This window comes from Panthera pardus, unplaced genomic scaffold, assembly GCF_024362965.1.
Source record: "Panthera pardus isolate Hobbes unplaced genomic scaffold, ASM2436296v1 HiC_scaffold_2, whole genome shotgun sequence".
Taxonomy (NCBI): domain Eukaryota; kingdom Metazoa; phylum Chordata; class Mammalia; order Carnivora; family Felidae; genus Panthera; species Panthera pardus.
The window spans coordinates 26,575,982-26,596,871 of NW_026526765.1; the positions used below are offsets into that span (position 1 = coordinate 26,575,982).

General features: G+C 36.1%; 1 long non-coding RNA gene across 1 annotated transcript in view; it reads right to left on the minus strand.

Annotated features, from left to right (window-relative positions):
- LOC109267735 (uncharacterized) overlaps window positions 1-20,890 on the minus strand; it is a 220,041-nt gene that overhangs the window by 38,865 nt on the left and 160,286 nt on the right. Inside the window, exon 3 of the long non-coding RNA XR_008423679.1 lies at window positions 12,016-12,141. This is a non-coding gene — a long non-coding RNA (uncharacterized LOC109267735). The remainder of the gene's footprint in view (window positions 1-12,015; window positions 12,142-20,890) is intronic.

Below are 20,890 nucleotides of genomic sequence, written 5' to 3' on the forward strand. Positions count from 1 at the left end.
TGTGAATGAAAGAGATGTACACACCTCTAGGCTTTGCTTATAAAATCCTATCTCATGTGAGACTCTCTATTCTCCCATGCATGGTCTGAATGAACAGGATTCCGAGGAATGAGAGAGAAATATAGCCACAAGATGGAAGGAGCCTGGCTTCCATGAGCCATAAAACAAAGAGCGGGCAAACCCTAAGAATTTATATAAGCAAGAAATAAGATTTTTTGTGTGTGATATGTCAATGAGATTTTGGGCTGTTAGTCTGACTCAAATTAATAAAACTGACTAAGTTTGGCCATTTTTTTTCTTTCATAAAAAGCAGAGTGGCACATCATTTTAAGGATGCTAATGTTACACTCAGAAAATTCTATTGTTTGAATTCTGCTTTAATTTTATAAATCTGAATCCCTCACAAAGTGAATGCCATCCAAGGATACACAAGACTTAGCTTCATATGAGTAAGAGCTAAACATTAAGGGAAGAGAGGAATGAAGAGTCTAAAAATCTCTCTAAAGGAGATAATTATTTGAAAATCAGTCTAAAGAGGCAGTCTCTTTTAGGAGCCAGCTATAACGCTGTCCTTTGTGAAGAACACTTGGGGGCCCATTGAGAGAACTACACTCTCTTAAGGGCAAACAAGATTAAGAACCAATGTGAAAAATATTTGAGTAACCAAAAAAATACAGTAATTTTTAAAAACATCTATAACCAAGGTATAGTATGCTATGACTGCCTTTGCAGAGGCACTTGAAGCCAAAGCCTAGCTCACGGTACATTTGGCAATTTAAAGACACATGCCACTGGGGCACTTGGGTGGCTCAGTTGGTTAAGTGTCTGACTTCAGCTCAGGTCCTGATCTCACGGTTTGTGAGTTCAAGCACCACGTAGGGCTCTGTGCTGACAGCTCGGAGCTTGGAGCTTGCTTCAGATTCTGTGTTTTCCTCTCTCTCTCTGTCCCTCCCCTGCTCACGCACTCTCTCTCTCAAGAATAAATAAACATTAAAAAAATCAAAAAAATAAAGACACATGTCATTAAGCACTAAAATGTTATAGACAAAGCAAGACATGATTTGAAAATAATGGCTTCAAATTAGGTATGCTGAAGAAATTCAAAATCTGTTGAACATATGGAAATTTCTTTTGTCAATACCTAAAATATAACAGTGAACCTAAGATTACATGCAATTCCATTGTTAAATCATGTCAGAACCATTGAAATTTTTTACTAATGCGACAAAATCCAGAATTTAGGTATTTAAAAATAACATAAAACCCTATAATTAGATTCTTCAATGGAGTACAAGAAAGGAAAATTTCTTACTTATTCCTGAATGTCTCTGAATCCCTAGAACTCCCTCCCACTGCTTTGCTTTTATAGGTCAGCAGTTCCCCGTAAGGATCTGTGCCATGAGCCTCAATAAGTCACAAGATGAAACTCTAAAATGCAGGTTGTTTTGCAAATAAGCTTCTTCTTGCATGGGCATTTCTTTATGTTTATATCGCAGGGTCTTACTCATAGGAGATCTAGATAGTATGGTAATAAATGTGGCATGCAGTGAAGCCACAATTTTTAAGTTATTGCAATTATAGGGGTGCCTGGGTGGCTCAGTCAGCTGAGTGTCCAACTTTGGCTCAGGTCATGATTTCACAGTTTGTAATTTTGAGCCCTGCATTGGGTGAGCTCAAGCCCCGAATGAGCATGAGCCCTATTATGGGTGAGCTTGAGCCCCGTGTCTCTCCCTCTCTCTCTCTCTGCCACTCGCTCACTCATCCTCTCTAAATAAATAAATAAATAAATAAATAAATAAATAAAATGTACTAACTACTAAAAAATAAATAATTGCAATTATAATGTAACTTAGTAACATTAATACAATACTTCATTGATTCTAAAACACACCTTTTCCCATATTTTAACATTTCAGAAATCAAGATCTGTTCTTACAGGTGGCATCTTATAAACTCTGCCAGATAGGGGCTGTTTGTTGTCTAAGTATATACCTTTTACTGAAATCTGCAAGACAAGAATGTGCCAACTTCAAAACTGGCATATTGAGGGTCCACAATTAGGAAGAAAATACTGGAGAGGATGCTAGAACACTGTTTGAAGAAAGGCAATAATACCCATATTATCGATGACACAAAAAATGATATGTGTGACAACTCTGAATTTTAAGTGATTCAGAGGAATTGAACTTTGAATGCAAAGATATTTGAGGAGTACAATAACCGTACTTTGTTTACATTTTCTTTTTACATGAATGTTCAAGAGTAATTTTTTAAGTTTATTTATTTTGAGAGAGAGAGAGCACATGTGAGCAGAGGAGCAGAGAGAGAGAGAGGGAGAGAGAGAATCTCAAGCAGGTGCTGCACTGTCAGCATGGAGTCTAACACAGGGCTAGAACCCACAAACTGTAAGATCATGACCAAAGGCGAAACCAAGAGTCAGATGCTTAACCAACAGCCACCCAGGCGCCCCCCAAAATAATTTTTAAAATATATACGAATGAGCCTAAAATAGCTCTTTTATTATACATAAAATTAAAATTCTAAGCATTAATAAAGCATTAAAGCATAGTTTAGTTAGCATATTTTTCTCTCTTGGTCTTCTATAAGGTATATCTTCCACTAGAAAGAATCTTAGATTTAGTGAAATCTGAAAATAAAACTACACCTTCAGTACAATGGAATAGCTTAGTTCATTAGTGAGTATGTTTCTGGATACATTTGTCTAGGAAGGTTTAAGTTCACACTGAATTTATATATACATGACATAACCAGAGCACAATGAGATTGAACGACGCTAAAACTGGCCTAAGGACTTCATAGTCCTAATAAATCTCTATTCATATTGACTCATTTTATTGAATTTTATGAAAAAAGTCAATTACTTAATTTTTGTGTTTGTGTTTATGTCATGTTTGTATAGTTATAAGGCAATCAAATTTCAACACTATTCTGCTTGACCAGTGTGCATCAAAATATCAACAGTTCTAACCTTACAAATTTGTTTGCAAAACAGCACTCATTTTCCTAGCTACAGTTTAAAAAGTAGCAAAATTTAACATTCACACAAATCTCTGAGTGAGCAAATAGAACTCAACACAGTATCATTCTTTCCATGAACGTCCATAAAAGATAATTAATGAGCTATATTATTACCATGTGCAATAAACAGTTATAAAAGTACTTCTAGAAAAATAATATAAAAAATAATATTTGATTTTTGTGGCAAGAATTTGAGATTTTTCACATCAGAAACAGTATATTAAATACGTAAGTTCATGCAAAAACATTTTAATAAGTTTAGAATATTCATAAAATAATCCCATGAATGGGGTGCATGTGTTAGAGTCATATTGGGCAAATTAAAGATCGTTTGGCTGTTCTACAAAATCAACTAGAAGAAGGTGAGAACTTATGTTTATGACTGGGGGAAGAGTTATCTAATATTAAAAAACTGGTGTTAAACTTGGAAAAAATGTCAAGCTGCCTTTAAACACTAACTAAAATGAAATATTTTGTCTACATGCTACTTTTCTATGATCTGTGTAGAAACAGACATAGCAGTTTTGAGGAACAACTGCATCATTATTCCATAGTCTTTCATCTATACTAAGCATGTAATAAAATCAGGCTTCAAAATGTATTTACTGTCAGTGGTACATTTCCCTAAATGGAATCTCCGTTAAATGCTTTATGTTACTCCTCATTTCAGTTCAAGATGTTATCACCATTTCTCAGAAAGGAGTCCTCAGATTGAGGAAATGTCCAGTTAATTCATACTTTGCTGGCGATAATGTGAATGGTGCAGCCTCTTTGGAAAACAGTTTGGCATAAACATGAGTATGATATGACTCAGCAATTGTGTACTTAGGTTAAACCTGGAGAAATAACTATCACACAAAAACTTGTTCATGAGGGGCGCCTGGGTGGCTCAGTTGGTTGAGCATCCGACTTTGGCTCAGGTCATGATCTTGCAGTTTGTGAGTTCGAGCCCCGCATCGGGCTCTGTGCTGACAGCTCAGAGCCTGGAGCCGGCTTCAGATTCTGTGTATGTCTTTCTCTCTGGCCCTTCCCCTCTTGAGCTCTGTCTCTTTCTCTCTCTCTCTCTCTCTCTCAAAAATAAACATTAAAAAATTTTTAAAAAAAAATTGTTCATGAATGTTCATAACAGCATTAGTCATTATAGCTATGAAGTGGAAACAATTTAAGTCTCTATCAACTGATAAATGGATAAATAAAATATGGTATGACCAAACAATGAATATTATTTAGCAATAAAAAGGAATGAAGTACTGATACATGCTACAATGTGGATAAATGTTGAAAACATTATGCTACATGAAAAAAAAAAAAACAAAAAACAGTCAAAAAAGACATTCCATAAGACATTTCACTTATATGTAAGTCCAGTATAGGCAACTCCATACAGACAGAAAGTAGATTACTGGTTTCCAAAGACAGAGAGAATTGTAGAGAAATAAGAAGTCACTGTTATTGGACATGGAGTATCTTTTTCACAGGTGCCAGAGATTATGATGTAAACAAATTTTAGGGGCCAGTATTCTGCCTACCACATTTGGATTGTATGAAAGTAGCTGAAACTGAGACAGTCAGACCTGAGGAGACGCTGCTGTCCTCTGTGAGTAGCAACACAGCCCTAAAGAGTGTGGGGCTATTAAGTGAGGAAAACAAGTTACAAAGCAATGCACATAGTGTGTATTCATTTTAATAAAAACAAACAGTAACTATGTATGTATAAATTTGTATTTGTATTTATATGTATGTTTGAGCATGCTTCATTTTTAGTCTCTATGGAGATGCATTTCTTCCTTCCTTATTTATTTACCCTGGCTGTTATTTCATTCTATTCAGATATTGTAAAGTCCCATGATGTACTGATCATATCAGTGTAGCCTCCGTTTGTACAATTGGTGGTGACTTCTTCCCAGCTGTAGCAATGTTTACACTGTCCTTTATAATGTCCTTTGCAAAAGGCCTCCACCCATGTCTAAAGTCCTGCTGAGCTTTATAATTTGATCTCTCATACATTTCCTTTTGAGTGCTCTCTCACTTCCAGCCAATGAAAATCTTCATTTTCACAAATTAAGAAATTCTTCTTTAGCACTCTTGCTGTACTCTTAGCCGAATCACTTGGATGCTTTTTAAAAGGCATCATGGGCCTAAACTTTTCACCTTAACACAAATTAATGGCAGAGAGACCATAGACCACGTTGGGATAAATAAATAGGTTTGAAAATTTAAAAAGGAAAAGAACTGGCTCACTGGCCATCATGTAAGCTACAGAAAGCATGAAAAAGAACACTGCTATTTATGGGCCTAAAATTAGAGAACAATATGGACCAGTCACTATTATTGTCTATAATCCTCTGATTGTGTTTTCTGAATTACCTGGATGACCCACCATAAGTAAATAAGCAAGTCAACAAATAAATAGTTCTTTTTCGGTACTACTACAATGGATCTGTCTAGCTACTAAAACACTTTGGTAAATGATAAACAACATAAACTATTCAAAGGTAGTAAGACTGGGAATATATTGGTCTGGAAATTGCAAACTTCTCAATGATTAACTCATATTAGCCCATCCATAAACCATTTAACTATTTGGCAAATGGTCTTTATAATATACACATAAGTAATTAACCATCTTGCAGTACGTGACACATGTAATACCCAACCTGTGTGTGCATACACTAAGATTGTACATGTTGATTACTTTTCCCTGCCACCAAAACAGTAAACTCTTCCCACATTAAATAGTACTAATTAAACATAAACCAATTTATAACCCACTGCTGACTCAGTAATGCCTATCCTCCATTACTGAATAATTCATAGGAATTTAGTTATATTTCCAAAACAATATTCTGCTATCATTCAGTCATCTTTCCTCACAATAATATTGTGAGGCAGTTGTCTACAAGAAATAGAAAAAGGAAATAAACCAGTGTCTTGGAGAAGTATCTGCACCACCCCCCATGTTCATGGTTGCATTATTTATAATAGCAAAGTTACAGGAACAATCTAAGTGTCAGTCAATGGACGAATGGATAAAGAAAATGTGGTATGTTTACACAATAGAATATTATCCAGCCTTAGAAAATAGTCTATAACTTGTGACAACATGATGAATCTACAGGACATTATGCTCAGTAAAATAATCCAAACATACAGGAAGCAAATACTATATAATCTCATACAGTGGAATGGATCTTATATTGTGGAATCTAAAAATGTGAACTCTGTATTATTTCTTACAACTGGATAACTGTAATTTGATTAAACTGTAATTTTTTAATGTAAAAAAACCAAGAAATTAGAAAAAGATTAATTCAATTAAATTTGTCCATTGCCCACCTCACAATTTTGGGTTAGAACTTAGGGTCTTGGATACAAATTAGTTATGAAATAACCAAATCTCCCATTTTATAACATATCAGATTAAAATAGCACAAACCAAATTTACAAGAAAGATAGTTTCACCTGCTTAGCATTCACTAAATGTTGCTTACTTGTCATCAACAAATATAGATTTGTTAGGGCAGAAGTCAACAGAATTGCTTGCTCTGACTCAATTCCAAAATTTGCTGAATATGTATTAGATGACTGGAAACACAAAAGCAAAGATGTACTCTCTACTGTCAAGTTTATTTGGGACACAGACACGCACTCACTGAGAACTGGATTTGAGGGGTGAACAGGGTGATATGGAACCAAACGGTGAGAGATGATTTATTATATCTACGACAGAGATAAGGGAGTGGGTAGTGGAGTCACAGAAGATTACCAGAATAGATAGCATTTAAGCAAGACCTTGCCTTTCAAGAGAAGTAAGAGTTCACCTGAAGGAGAATGAAAGAAAGGACATTTAAAACAAGACAGTAAGGGAAAAAACAGAAATTAATATAAATATTTATAATAAATCTAAAATTACACAGTATATTCATAGACTCTTAAGTGAAAAGCCAGTACATATTTATTAAAATGTACTAGGAAAGATGGCAGAGATATTCTCTTATTCTTGAAGTATTCAATTCATCATTAGAATCATTAATGTGTTCTTATGCAATGTATCTCTGACCTGTCCTTTTGCACTGGTGGAACTGACAGAGGGCAGCTATGAAATAGGGAGCAAAAGCAAAATGGGTGACAACCTGTGGATACCCTGAGTATACTAACAGGACCAAGAGAAACCAGTGAGTGACTCTAGTAGGGGGTCTGTAGGAGGAGAAGAAAAAAACCATAAAAAGGAGACAGCAAAATGGATCTCAGGGGTTCATGAAGGTAATGTAAGCAGTCCTTTGGCCACTTGCCCTGCTAAAAATAGAAGCATCACCAGATACATTTGGAAGGATGTCAATGACCTTGAGCTCAGAGTTCAGGAAAGAATTCTTCAGTTAGAAATGTTTGGAGTCAAGGGTGAATGGCTTGATTTTAATGAGAGCTAATGTGATTTAGTGTTTAAGAGTTTAGGTTCAGGCCACTACTTTCTGTTGAACTCTGAACAAACAATGTCTTAGTGCCTTCATTTCTAAAAAGGGTAAAATAATACTATCTACTTCATAGAACTGATATATAGATTAGAGAGTTAATATATGTAAAAGTACTTAGAATAATCAGGATGCAGGCACAGAAATCAAACTCTGGAACTCTATTCTCAAATATGTAGGAAGTGTTGAAAGGTTAAACAGGGACCATGAAGCAATCCAGAGATTAACAAGAACAGGAAGCCTTTATCACTCCATAGGATTGGAAGGCAAAGAGAGGAAGAAGTTTTAACGAAGCCTATGAGCTGGAGATTTCTGGAAGAAACTGGAACCATGAGACAGACATAGTCTTCTCTGGAAATCCTACTGTAAACATATAAGATGAGAGATACACCCTGGTTCCAACCGGGTCAATAAGCTCTCAGCCTAAGATTCTTTCTCCCTAAAAGGGGGATAATATAGCCTCTCTCAAAGGATTTCTGTGTGCCATTTGAATAAGCTAATGTATATGAAAGCATTTATAATATAAAATGCTACACATATGTAAGATACTATTAATGATAATAGACATAGAACTGTTCATTCTTAACAACACATACATTTTTTGATCATTTGTCCTCACAGTAAAATACAACTACAAGAAACTAATACAAAATTACATTTCTCCACAATGAACAATGTGAGCAGAGTATTAAGCCAAAAGAGATGAGAACCAAGGAAACCTAAATGTAATGTTACGCACAAAATAAATATGATCTGCTGTGATTTCCTGACTTTCCAGTTAACCTCAGAGTAAGAAAGAAACATCACAGTTAGAAAACTTTAGGAAATGCAGAATTTGGAGTGTATTCTGTGTTCATTTAACCCTGTTAACATACAGTATTTTTTACACTTATGATTTAGTTACCTCATTTGAGATTTTGTGGATATATGTGCATGCACATTATCTTCACCTTGGTTAAGATGCTTTAAGAAACATATTCTGAAAAGGATAGGTGTAGTTTTTGTTTATACCTATGTATTGTTTTTAATAATAGTATTAAGTTAACATACACAGTTCAATTTTTTGTCTTTCTCTTCTCTTCCAGATGTTTGATTTGATTTTACAGGTTCTGTGTCTTTGTATTATCCACTTCATTTGGAGAACCATAAATCTTCGGTCCCACTGATTTTAGAGGCAATTAATCCTTGGTCCTCCTGTACAACCACAACTCTAGCTGTTGCCATCTTTAAGACTTTGATCTTTTGACCCATTATAACTCACAAACTGTTTCACTTTTTAACCTAACTTGTAATTTGGTTTTGGTAATTCTGCAATTAGATGAATTAACAATCAGGTGACCACATATCCAGGGGTTCTTGGAACCCTCCCAGTTTATGCCTGTTGTTCCTACATAATTATTTATAGCTTCCCCTTTCATTCTCATAAGTGTACTGGTTTGTATAATAAATTACATGGCCACACATTAGCAAGTGTCTCAAAAGCAGAAACAGTATGCACTCTGTGATAATAATGTGCCCAGAATTTTATAAACAAAGCTCTACACAAATGTAAGCTATTGTTATCATTTTCTATGCAATATCCTGGTATTAATTTTATCTGCAGAAAAACAGAACAGATTGAAGGAGTCCCCTATCTCACTTGTAGCAGCAAGGCTGAGATCTGCTCAAGAAATATAACATTCTAAGGTCTCGGTTTCTTCATCTGCAAAATGAAGGAGCTGAATTACATTACCCCTATGGTCCATTCCAACCAAAAGAAGGTCTGCCTTCCACATCTTCCTATTTCCTACATAGCACATCTGTAATTGCATACTCTGTCCAGAGATACCTGGTACCCTCCAAATTGTCTGATTCTTCACCCTAACCTTGAAATTTATCCTAAAATGCCCCCAATACACAGAGAAATCTTGACCACAAAACCATATTCCAAGAGTTGTAAGTTTGAAACTTTTTAAATTTTTGCCATTTTTTCCCTTAAAACTCTAGATTTGTCTTTACTTTTGATATACTATACACATCTCTGAGAACATTCAGATCCAACTTAGGGATGATCAGCCTTATCTGTGCCTCGACAATTTCTTCTCTTGCTATCATCCAGCTAAGAGTAGACACCACTTATGGAATAGCATTTTTTCCAGGCTAGACAAAATTTTAACAGGCTATTTACTCTCCATCGACTCCTATTTCCTTTTTCTTTGAGACCCTCTTCCTTCTCATCACTATTTCTTCTTCCCTCATGACCTTCCTGTTACTGGAGAAAACAACTTGATGGATTAAATCGCACTAATATATAAAATATTTAATACTCTATTTTCCTAGGAATGTTTAGATTTTTAGAAAAGGTAAAAAGAGTAAAATGCTTAGTATAGAGAAACTTGCTGATAGCACAAAGACTAAATTATGTTAGCTGCCAGAGTTCTTTGCATATTGTAGACTCTCAGTAAACACTAGTTGATATGTATGTGAGGTCTTAAAAAAAATGAAAGGAAGTCTTCCAAGGCAGAGGAAGGTGAATATTTCTCAGGCAGAAATTCTTCCATATATGTCCAAATATCTCAAAATAACAAAAGAACATATGTTCACTAGTAGTAATAAGTTCTGTGTAGCTTTAATTTTAAGATGTGGGGAAAGGGAGAAATGGCATTGGAAAAATCTGTAGATGTCAAATGGGATCCAGAGTTGGAAGTAACTCTCAAGCCAAGCTGTTTAACAGTTCTAGGAATATAGGTTAGATGTAAAGTTCTGATATAGTAAAATCACTATGGCATCAGTGTGTAGGGTACACTACAAGCAGGAGACACTGGACCCAGGAATTCTATTCAGAAGCCTACAGCATTTATCTAGGATCTGTTAGGTTTCACTGGCACTTATAATATACACCCACATGGGGACAGCGAATAGGGCTGGATTGAGAAATATTCCAAGTATAAACTCTATAGGATTTTATAAGCAATAAATATTGGGAACAGGTAAAGATAATAAGAAGAGTTGGATATATACTGAATTTAACATTTAAAATATGGGAAACTACATGGGACATAAACTCATAAATGAGATAAGAAATATAGGAAGAGATTGGGAAGAGAATTTGGACAATTAATTCAATTTTAAAGATACTGAATTCAATTTGAAGCTATCCAGTTATAGCTATAAACAGAATCTGACACTCAGAATAGAAATCAAAGCCAGAAGATTCAGACAGTTGCTGATACCATAAAATCACCCTGGAGTATGTAGAGAAAGTAAAGAAGACCTGAGGATAGAACATTAGAGAACCCTGGCACTTAATGGGAGTATCGTAAGGCCACATATGACAAGGCCATAATTTGTATCTCTTTCAATGATGAAAAGCTGAAAGATTTTACTTTAAGATCAGGAACAAGACAAGGATTCCCACTTTAGCCACTTTTATTCTACATACTACTGGAGTCCTAGCCAGAGCGATTATGCAAGAAAAAGAAATAAAGGTATCTAAATCATAAAGGAAGAACTAAAATTGTTTATATTTGCAGATGACATGATGCTATATATAGCAAACCCTAACGACTCCACCAAAGAACTGTTAGGATTAATAAATAGACTTAGTACTAAGTTGCAAGATACAAAATCAATTTAGAACAAACAGTTGCATTTCTATACACTAACAATGAACTATCAGAAAGAGAAATTAAAACAATCTCATTTACAGCAGCATCATAAAGATAAAATACTAAGAATAAATTTAACCAAGGAGGTGAAAGATTTTTCCACAGAAAACTATATGACAGTGATGAAAGAAATAAAAGAAGACACAAATAAACAGAAAGATATTTTGTGCTCATGGACTAGAAGAATTAATATTGTTAAAATGTCCATATCAGCCATATTAATATAAAAAAATTGAATACATAAGTAAATGGGGGAAGGAGAGAATAAATAAATCTCCTGTATAGATTTCCAAATAATTTATGTAGATAATCCATCCTCATAGAGGTAGAGTTTAATCCCCTATTCCTTAAGCATAAATTACACATAGTAACTTTATTTAAAAGAATACAAAATGGGGGGTGCGTGGGTGGCTCAGTCAGTTAAGCGTCTGACTTCGGTTCAGGTCATGATCTCGTGGTTTGTGGGTTTGAGCTCTGCGTCAGACTCTGTGCTGACAGCTCAGAGCCTGGAGCCTGCTTCAGATCTGTGTCTCCCTCTCTCTCTCTGCCCCCCCCCCCCCACTCATGCTCTCTCCTTCTCTCAAAAATAAACATTAAAAAAAAAAAAAAAAAAAAAAGAATACAGAATGGAATAAGGGGAAGGGGAAGGAGTAACAAGAGTGGAGAAACCTGGCAAATACTACCTCAAGCTAGTAAATCAAAGTTAACATCAACAGTGTAAGTCATGTTGCTGCTACGTACTCTTGATATATGATGAGAATGACACTTTACTTCTGTGGTCATCTTCCAAAATCCATAACTCCAGTCTAATCATGAGAAATATCAGGCAAACACAAACAGAAAAACATTCTAGAGAATACCTGATCAGTACTCCTCAAAGTTGTCAAGGTCATCAAAAACAGGGAAGGTCTGAGACACTGCCAGAGTCAAGAAGAAGGCTACAGAGACATGATGACGAAATGTAAGGCAGTATCCTGGATGGGATCCTGGAACAAAAGAAAAGGACATTAGGTAAAAACAAAGGAAAACTTGAGTAAAATATGGACTTTAGTTAACAACAACTGTGTCAATATGGTGTTCATTAATTGTGACAAATGCACTGTATTAATGAAGTCTGTTAATAATAGGGGGAAAGGGGTGGTGGTGGGGGGAGGTATAGGAGAACTCCATACAGTCTTTGCAACTTTTCTGTAAATTCAAGACTGCCCTAAAATAAAAAGTTTAATTAAAAAAATTCTAGAATTCTGTCCAACATATAGTAGGTTCAAAATTATTGAAAACTGTATTATCATTAACAGTGCTATGAGTTACAGGACAGAAAGTAAAGGAAAATAAGTATCCTCACTGCTCTGCTCACCAAATTCATTCATTACACTGACATCCTTACTTAGTAATTAGTAATGTCAGCTGCAGTAGGTATATTTACTCCTCATAATGATTCCTATTTATTGAGCCTTTATTTGAGGCTGAGTACATGAATTATCTTAATACTCCAAAACCCTTATGAGATTTGTACTGTTATTATTCCAACTTTACAGATGAGGAATAACAAACTCAGAGAGTCTAAGAGAAACTTAAACAGGCTAAGTAATTTGCCTAAGGCCTACAGCTAGTAAGTGAAAAATTTTGAGCTCAAGAATTTGTTGCTAGCACCTATACTCTAACTGGTCTGCTAAACAGACCTATACATGTAGATATGCCAGCCCCTGCCATACACATTCATACTGCATTATTCATGCACTTCCCTCTTTATACTACTGTCAGGACCAACATGCTCTCCAACCATTTCTTTTCTATCTGCAAATACACAGATAAACTCAGGACACAATACATCAGATCATTCCTAAACACCTGGCCTTGCCCAAGCCCTCAGTGCTGTGACCACTGGAAATAAGTCCACTTCCTTATTATTAAATCTACTACAAGGTAATATTTCAACTTGATTGAGTTGACAATTTTTTTTCCTTTGGGAATATATTTTTTCCTTTGAGGAATATACTGAAAGCAGCAGCCTTCCCTGTAGACAGAAGATAATTTAGTGAACAGGTCCACTGTGTCCAGCCTCTTTTTTATACCCTCATTGCCCACTCATTGCTCTAACTCACTGAAGCAAGAGGCTAAAGAGAGAAAGCATTATTTCCCTTAGAAAGGCAAGTTATAGTGAAGCTCACTTTCTGTCTTCATGTTAAAATGAGAACACGGGTTCCTGGAAGCAAGGATTTTCTGTTCATGTGCAGCAATAGCACCTTCCAGTTTTCATAAATCTAAAGCAATCTTGTTTTATTTTCCATAATTAGGCCATAAGCTAGTCCATACCAGCCTGACTCGCTCAGCTACCCATGTGCTGCAGCTGGAGTGTCACTGTTCCATAACTGTGGTACTGAGTGCTTTTGTTAGGGCCTGTAGCATAAATAGAACAAAGAAAAAGATCTTTCTCAGAGAAAACCTTGAAAGCTGAGGAATGATAACCTTTCTCACACTGACGGCTGGGGTTGGGGGAGTGGTAAACTGGCAAACAAATCCAAGTCCTTCCTATGGCTTTCCAGTCTTCAAAAGGATTCAGACCCATACAAATTCCTTCCTAGAACTGCCTGACAATGTTAACATTACCCAAGCAGCTCCCTACACTATTATACAGTTACACAGGTTCTTAGTTTACTTCCCGAGTAGACAGCAAATATCCTAACCTAGAAACTCTTTTCCTCCTATAATCAACTACAAGAAACCTCGGAAGAATTTAGAGAACTTAAAGAGCCATTTGCATATCCTCTAGGGTTACTCCTCATTTGACAAGGGGCAGGCTTAAAGAGAGAAGCCTCTGTCTGACAGGAAGTAGAGCACACAGGAAAGAGTCATTCTCCCCTATGTTTTGAATGGGTGCCACATTTTCCTCCCCTCCCTTCTGAAGCCTTCCCTAACTAACCTAAAATGTTCTTATCACTTCTCTATTGGCATCCCTTTGCTAATAAGTCACATAATCACATAGTCACCTCTATTAGTTTGGGCTTCATTCTCCACTCTGCTTCCTCTGAGAACACTTTGTTTTCCTGTTGTAACCCTTAATACCCTCTGCCTTGTAGTACAGCCCAGGATAACCGTATAGCCTGCATATGTAACTAGACTGTAAATCCTCTAATATAATGGATCCAGTGCCCTCCTCCCCACAGGGTCTCGCATGCTGCTCAAAAATCCTTGCTGAACCAAAAATTTGCAAGTGCTTTTATAAACCTTTTTCATCAAATATGTCAATAAATTCTTGAAGAATCACAGCTATTTCTTTGGCAATAGCTCTTCCCATATACTATTTCCTTCTTCCCATCTTGCAACAAACCCATAAATAAACACACACACACACACACACACACACACACACACACACACACATTCATACTTTATAGTCTAAGCAAAATTATAAACAAATCAATTAAATATTTCATGAGTTATACTAAGACCCCAGTTGCTTATTGATACATGTTGTCTTTCTGATACACATACATTTAAAGAATGAAAATAGCAAGAACAACAAGAAAAACAGCAACTGGCCAAGAAAACAAAACCTATTATCCTAGACCTGGAATTCCAGGAAGTACTACTAACATTGTCTTCCTATAGACATGATTACAAATAAATACTCTAACCAGGTTCTCAATTAAATCAATCTTACATAGGTATTCTCTATAAAATATTTACTGAATTCTTACAATGAACCACATAGTATTCTAGAAGTTGGAGATAAAAACCTTTGGAGCTCACATTCCATAATACATGGAAATATACAATAAACAAATCATGTATATATCTAAGAGGTTAGGTAGAAAGGAAAATATAGATCAGGGGACAGAAGAAACATATCTAACAGCCAGGGAAGGTTTGTAGAGGTTTTTAGTTGTTGTTGTTATTTTAGAGAAACTTGCTATTAAATTTACATTTCTTTAAAAACATACTTTCTCCAACCCTCACCCACTCTAGGAAGGAAGAGAAAACCCTTACTCTCTCCATTTAGTGGATTCCATGTATAAAGCCTGAGGTGATGAGCATGAAGTATGAAAATACTATGTACAAAGGGAAAGAAAGTATCTGCTGTTACCTTAATGTTAAGATACCCCCATTCCCAGGCCCCTTTTGCTTCATTTGAAAAAGCCTTTAGGAATCCATTTGAGTAGAGAACAAGCTCTCTCTCTAGAGGGACACTCAAACCCCAACATGACATTAAATAACTAAAGAAGAAAGAAAATGGATAGTACCTCATATTCTAGCGGGGGAGAGGATTTGCCCATTTATTATCCTGTAGTCTGCAGGCCAGCCTGAATGAAGTGAAAGCTGAGTCATGTAAATACATGGTGGAAGGGCATTTTAAGTAGAATAAATAGCAAATGCAGAGTCCCTTATATGTTTAAGACATTTAAGTAAAAGCAATGGAACCAGTATGCTGGAGAGGAGGAAAAATAAAAGAGAAACAGGAAGCAGATGGTCTAGGGCCTTGCATAGTGAATGATCTTTTAGAAACTCACATTAATATTATCCCTCTGCAAAAGGGAAAGGCTTGAAATAAATTAAAACCAAAGGAGGAAGAGAGGCAAGAAGAAAGAGAAAGGAAAAAATCCTAAAACTACAGGTAGCTTTGTTTCTTTGTTGTTAATGGATATGCTAATTTCATTTCAGGTAGAAACTTGCTACAGTCTCTCAGATCATCTCTCTTATATCCCCCTTCCTTTCTAACCATAATGTCACTGTCTTCTGATTCTCTTCATCTATGGCCAGAATTATTTACAATCCCTCCAGACTGGTTTTCCTCTCCATTTTAGGCCCCTCAACACAACCACATTGCTGTCACAGTAATCTTTCTAAAATCCACATCTTACCATGTTTTCTCTCACCTTTTCAGAGGCTTCCTTCTAATTTTCCTTCCCTAATCCAAGTACCCCACTCTCTATACCAAACTGTAGTCCCCACTCTACTTTTAGTGGTTATTCCCTGAATACACTAGGCACTTTCACACTTTTATCTATATGTCCCCTGAAATCCTCTCCCAGTATCTCTTACTCATTCTATACATGCAACTCAACTCCCTTAAACTCCATAAATTTCAACATATCCCGAGTATCTTCTACCCCCATGGAATAATTAACCTTTTTCCCAAATGCTTGCATGACACTTTGTTTATGTCACTACCTTAGCCTTTATCAACCAATCAATGTTGTGCTTACTACATGGCTTTCTTCCTTCCTACCATGTGAGTTCTTTGTCAGAAACACTGTACTCTTCATTTTTATATCTCAAGTACTTAGCAGAGTAATATATATAAAAAGATACTTAATATTTATTGAATTAAAAAACAAAATAGGAAAAGAGATGAAAATGAGGAAAGTCCCAAAGCAGAATCAGAAAACAAGAGAAATAAAGATGATAAAGAGATTTACAAAGTCAGCAGAGAGAAAAAAATTACAAAATATTAAAGCCAGAACAAAATTTTGTAATATTTTTTAATCACCAAATTAAAAAAATGATAGAACCTGGATTCAGAATACTCAAGCAGCAAATGATTAGAAGAGCTTAAAAGTTTCAATGCTTGATCCACAAATCTTAGAGAATAACACAAACTACAGATAAAAAGCACCTATAGATCATCCTGCTCAACTGTACACTGTGACTCTCTGAAATCGAAAAAGGTTGGAGAAATTTTGATGTACCATTAAGTTCATTTCAAGGGTTCTAATTTTCCTCTTACTTAAATTTTTTTTATATGACAACTTTACTCCCCTGCATGTACCTTATTACATGTATATTGATTTACCACTTCACAGTCTATGAAGCATTAAAATACCATTTCACCAGATTCTCATAGCAGTCTTTTAAGTCTTTGGTTTCAGTTAGATATCTTTCACTATTTTACTGTCTCCTATAGCTATGAAAGATTCCTTAAAGACCACCTGTGTTTGTGTGATTTAATACAGATGCACTGAAGACAGTACCTCAGAAGTATAAGGGTCCTTCTTATATATAAGGGTCCCTCTAGGGGGACCCTAGGCTTATCTCGTCCCTCGAACACAGCTAGATAAATATCAATTCCTTCTCAACAGCCAAGAAATCAGTCTGAGGATTGAAAGAACAAAACCTCAAGTCTACCAGTAGAATCATGGCAGATAGGAGTTGTGGAGAGTTGACCTGGGGGAGATAAGAACTGTGGGTACTGCAGATGCTGCAGAGGGGAGGAAGCCCTGCTTACAGAGACTACTGTAAGGTATTATAAGCAGAAGAGAGCAAAATCTGAAGTTTTATTAGTCTGCCACTGTTGGTATTGCGCCGACTTAGAGGTGCTCCTGTGGGAAGCAGAGCAGAGACCCAGAGCAGGCAGCGTGGTCTCAGGATCCCCAGGGTCAACACAGGGAGGAATGGTTCCCATGCTCAGAACACATTTAGGAGTGGTGGCAAGGCTTCTCTGAGGACAGAAGAACAGGTGATGCCAATGTGCTGCACTGTTCCCAGGCACAGGAGCAGGACACAGACTGTGGCCAGCAATTCTTAATACTGGCTTTCTTGCTCCACTTTGCCATAAACTCCAACCCACTGCATGGTCATGTGACCATTTTCCTGGGATTGGCTGGCAAAAGCGCATCAAGAGCCTCCCCCAAAGGATCAGCTCAGGAGCTGCACTGAGACCTTAAAATTTGGAGTTTAGAAACCCAGCCCTGCACCTGAGATAAAACAGCTCACACACAGGGTGAAGGCAGGGACGTGACAGAAGCTGGGGACACAAGAGGGGTGACTCTGTGAGGGCTTCCTGAAGAGTGATGAGTAGGAGCTCTCCACTCCACAGAGAATAGAGCAGTGTGAAGCCATTACCCCCACCTCCACCCCCTATCTGTACTGTCCTACCTCAGTGAGTTAAACAGTGCCACCAAGTGGAGACTGGAGCTGCATACATCAAGCTCCACCCCGCTACACACTGCAGGTACATCTCTACCAGGGCAAGTGGGCCTGAGAAGCAGTGCAATGGGCGCTTCGCTCAGAAGACCAACACTAACACCTCACCAGATGTTATTCTGATCATGGAATCTACTGATCATGGAGTGCTGATCATGGAGTGCTGCAAAGCTTCAGTTCTATGGGAAATAGGATCTAGCTTGCTTTTTATGTTTATAATTTAAAAAATTTTTAAAAATATAATATATATATATTTACTGTTATTTTCTGGATCTTTCTTTTAACAGGCAGATAAAAACACACCTAGGATTAAGCTTTTTTCTTTTTTTTCCTGGGAAAAATGTTAAAACAGAGGAATTCACCCTAAAAAAAAGAACAGGAAGTAGAAGTAATAGCCAGGTATTTAATCAGTACAGATATAAGTAAGATGTCTGAACCAGAATTTAAAACAACAATTACGAGAATACTAGTGGGGCTTGATAAAAGCATAGAAGACACTAGAGAACCCCTTCCTGCAGAGATAAAAGAACTAAAATCTAGTCAGGCTGAAATTAAAAATGCTATAACCAAAATGCCATAATCTTGAATGGATGCTATAACAATGAGGATGAACTAAGCAGAGGAACAAATCAGTGATATAGAAGATAAAATTATGGAAGATAATGAAGCTGAAGAGAAGAGGGAAAGAAAGGTATTGGATCACAAAGGCAGAATTAGGGAACTCAGTGATTTCTTAAAACGTAATAACGTTTGTATCATAGAAGCCCAAGAAGATGAAGAGAAAGAAAAAGGGTCAGAAGGTTTATTTGAGCAAATTATAGCTGCAAACTTCCCTAATCTGGGGAAGGACAAAGACATCAAAATACAAGAAGCACAGAGAATTCCCATTAAATTCAACAAAAGCCAGGCATCACCTAGACATATTATAGTCAAATTCACAAAACACACAGACAAGGAAAGAATCCTGAAAGCAGCAATGGAACTAACCTACAAAGTAAGACAGATAAGGTTCACAGCAGATCTGTCCACAGAAACTTGGCAGGCCAGAAGGGAATGGCATAATATATTCAACATGCTGAATGGGAAAAATACACAGCCAAGAATAATTTATCCAGCAAGGCTGTTATTCAGAATGGAAGGAGAGATAAAGAGTTTCCAAAACTAAAACTAAAATGAGTTCATGATCACTAAGCCAACCCTGTAAGAAATACTAAAGGGGACTCTTTGAGTGGGAGAAAAAAAGACCAAAAGCAACAAAGACTAGAAAGGAACAGAGAACATCATCAGAAACACCAACTTTACAGGTAATAAATGGCACTAAATTCATGTCTTTCGATAATCATTCTAAATGTAAATGGACTAAAAGTTCCAATCAAAAGACACAGAGTATCAGAATGGATAAAAGAACAAGACCCATCTACATGCTACCTGTAAGACTCATTTTAGACCTAAAGAAACGTGCAGATTGAAAATAAAGGGATGAGGAACCATCTAGCATGCTAATGGATGTCAAAAGAAACCTGAAGTAGCCATACTTACATCAGACAAACTAGATTTTAAAACAAAGATGTACCAAGAGAAGAAGAAGGGCATTATATCACAATTAAGGGGTCTATCCATTGAGAAGATCTAACAATTATAAATATTTATGCCCTCAACTTGGAACACCCAAATGTATAAATCAATTAATAACAAACATAAAGGAACTCATTGATAATAAAACACAATAGTAGGGGACTTTAACATCCCCTTATAGCAATGGACAGATCATTTAAGCAGAAAATCAACAAGGAAACAATGGTTTTTGAATGACACACTGGACCAGATGGACTTACAGATATATTCAGAACATTTTATCCAAAAGCAGCAGAATACACATTCTTCTCGGGTGCACACGGAACATTCTCCAAAATGGATCACATACTAGGTCACAAATCAGCCCATAACAAGTACAAAAAGATTGAGATCATTCCATGCATATTTTCAGAACACAACACAATAAAACTTGAAGTTAATCACAAGAAAAAAATTTGGAAAGCCCTCAAATGGAAGTTAAAGAACATCGTCCTAAAGAATGAATGAGTTGACCAGGAAATTAAAGAATAAATTAAAAAGTACATAGAGGTAAATGAAAATGAAAACATGACAGTCCAAAACCTTTGGGATGCTTTCTTGGCAGACCTAAGAGGGAAGTATATTGCAATACAGGTCTACATGAAGAAGCAAGAAAAGTCTCAAAAACACAACCTACTTTACATCTAAAGGAGCTATAAAAATAACAGCAAATAAAGCCTAAAGCCATCAGAAGAAGGGAAATAATGAAGATTAGAGCATAAATAAATAATATAGAAACAAAACAAAACAAAAAGCCAGTAGAACAGATCAACAAAATTAAAAGCAGGTTCTTTGAAAGAATTAATAAAATTGATAAACCTGTAGTCAGACATATAAAAAAGAAAAGAGAAAGGATCCAAATAGATAAAACAAATTAAAGAGGAGAGATCATAACCAACATCACAGAAATATAAACAATTATCAGAGACTACTCTGAAAAAATTATATGCCAACAAACTGGGCAATCAGTAAAAAAATGGACAAATTCCTAGAAACATACAAACTACCAAAACTGTACAGGAAGAAATAGAAAATTTGAACAGACCCATAATCAGCAAAGAAATTGAATCAGCAACCAAAAATTTCCCAACAGACAAAAGTCCAGGGCCAAATGGCTTCCCAGGAGAATTCTACCAGACATTTAAAGATGAGTTAATACATATTATTCTCAAATTGTTCCAAAAAATAGAAATGGAA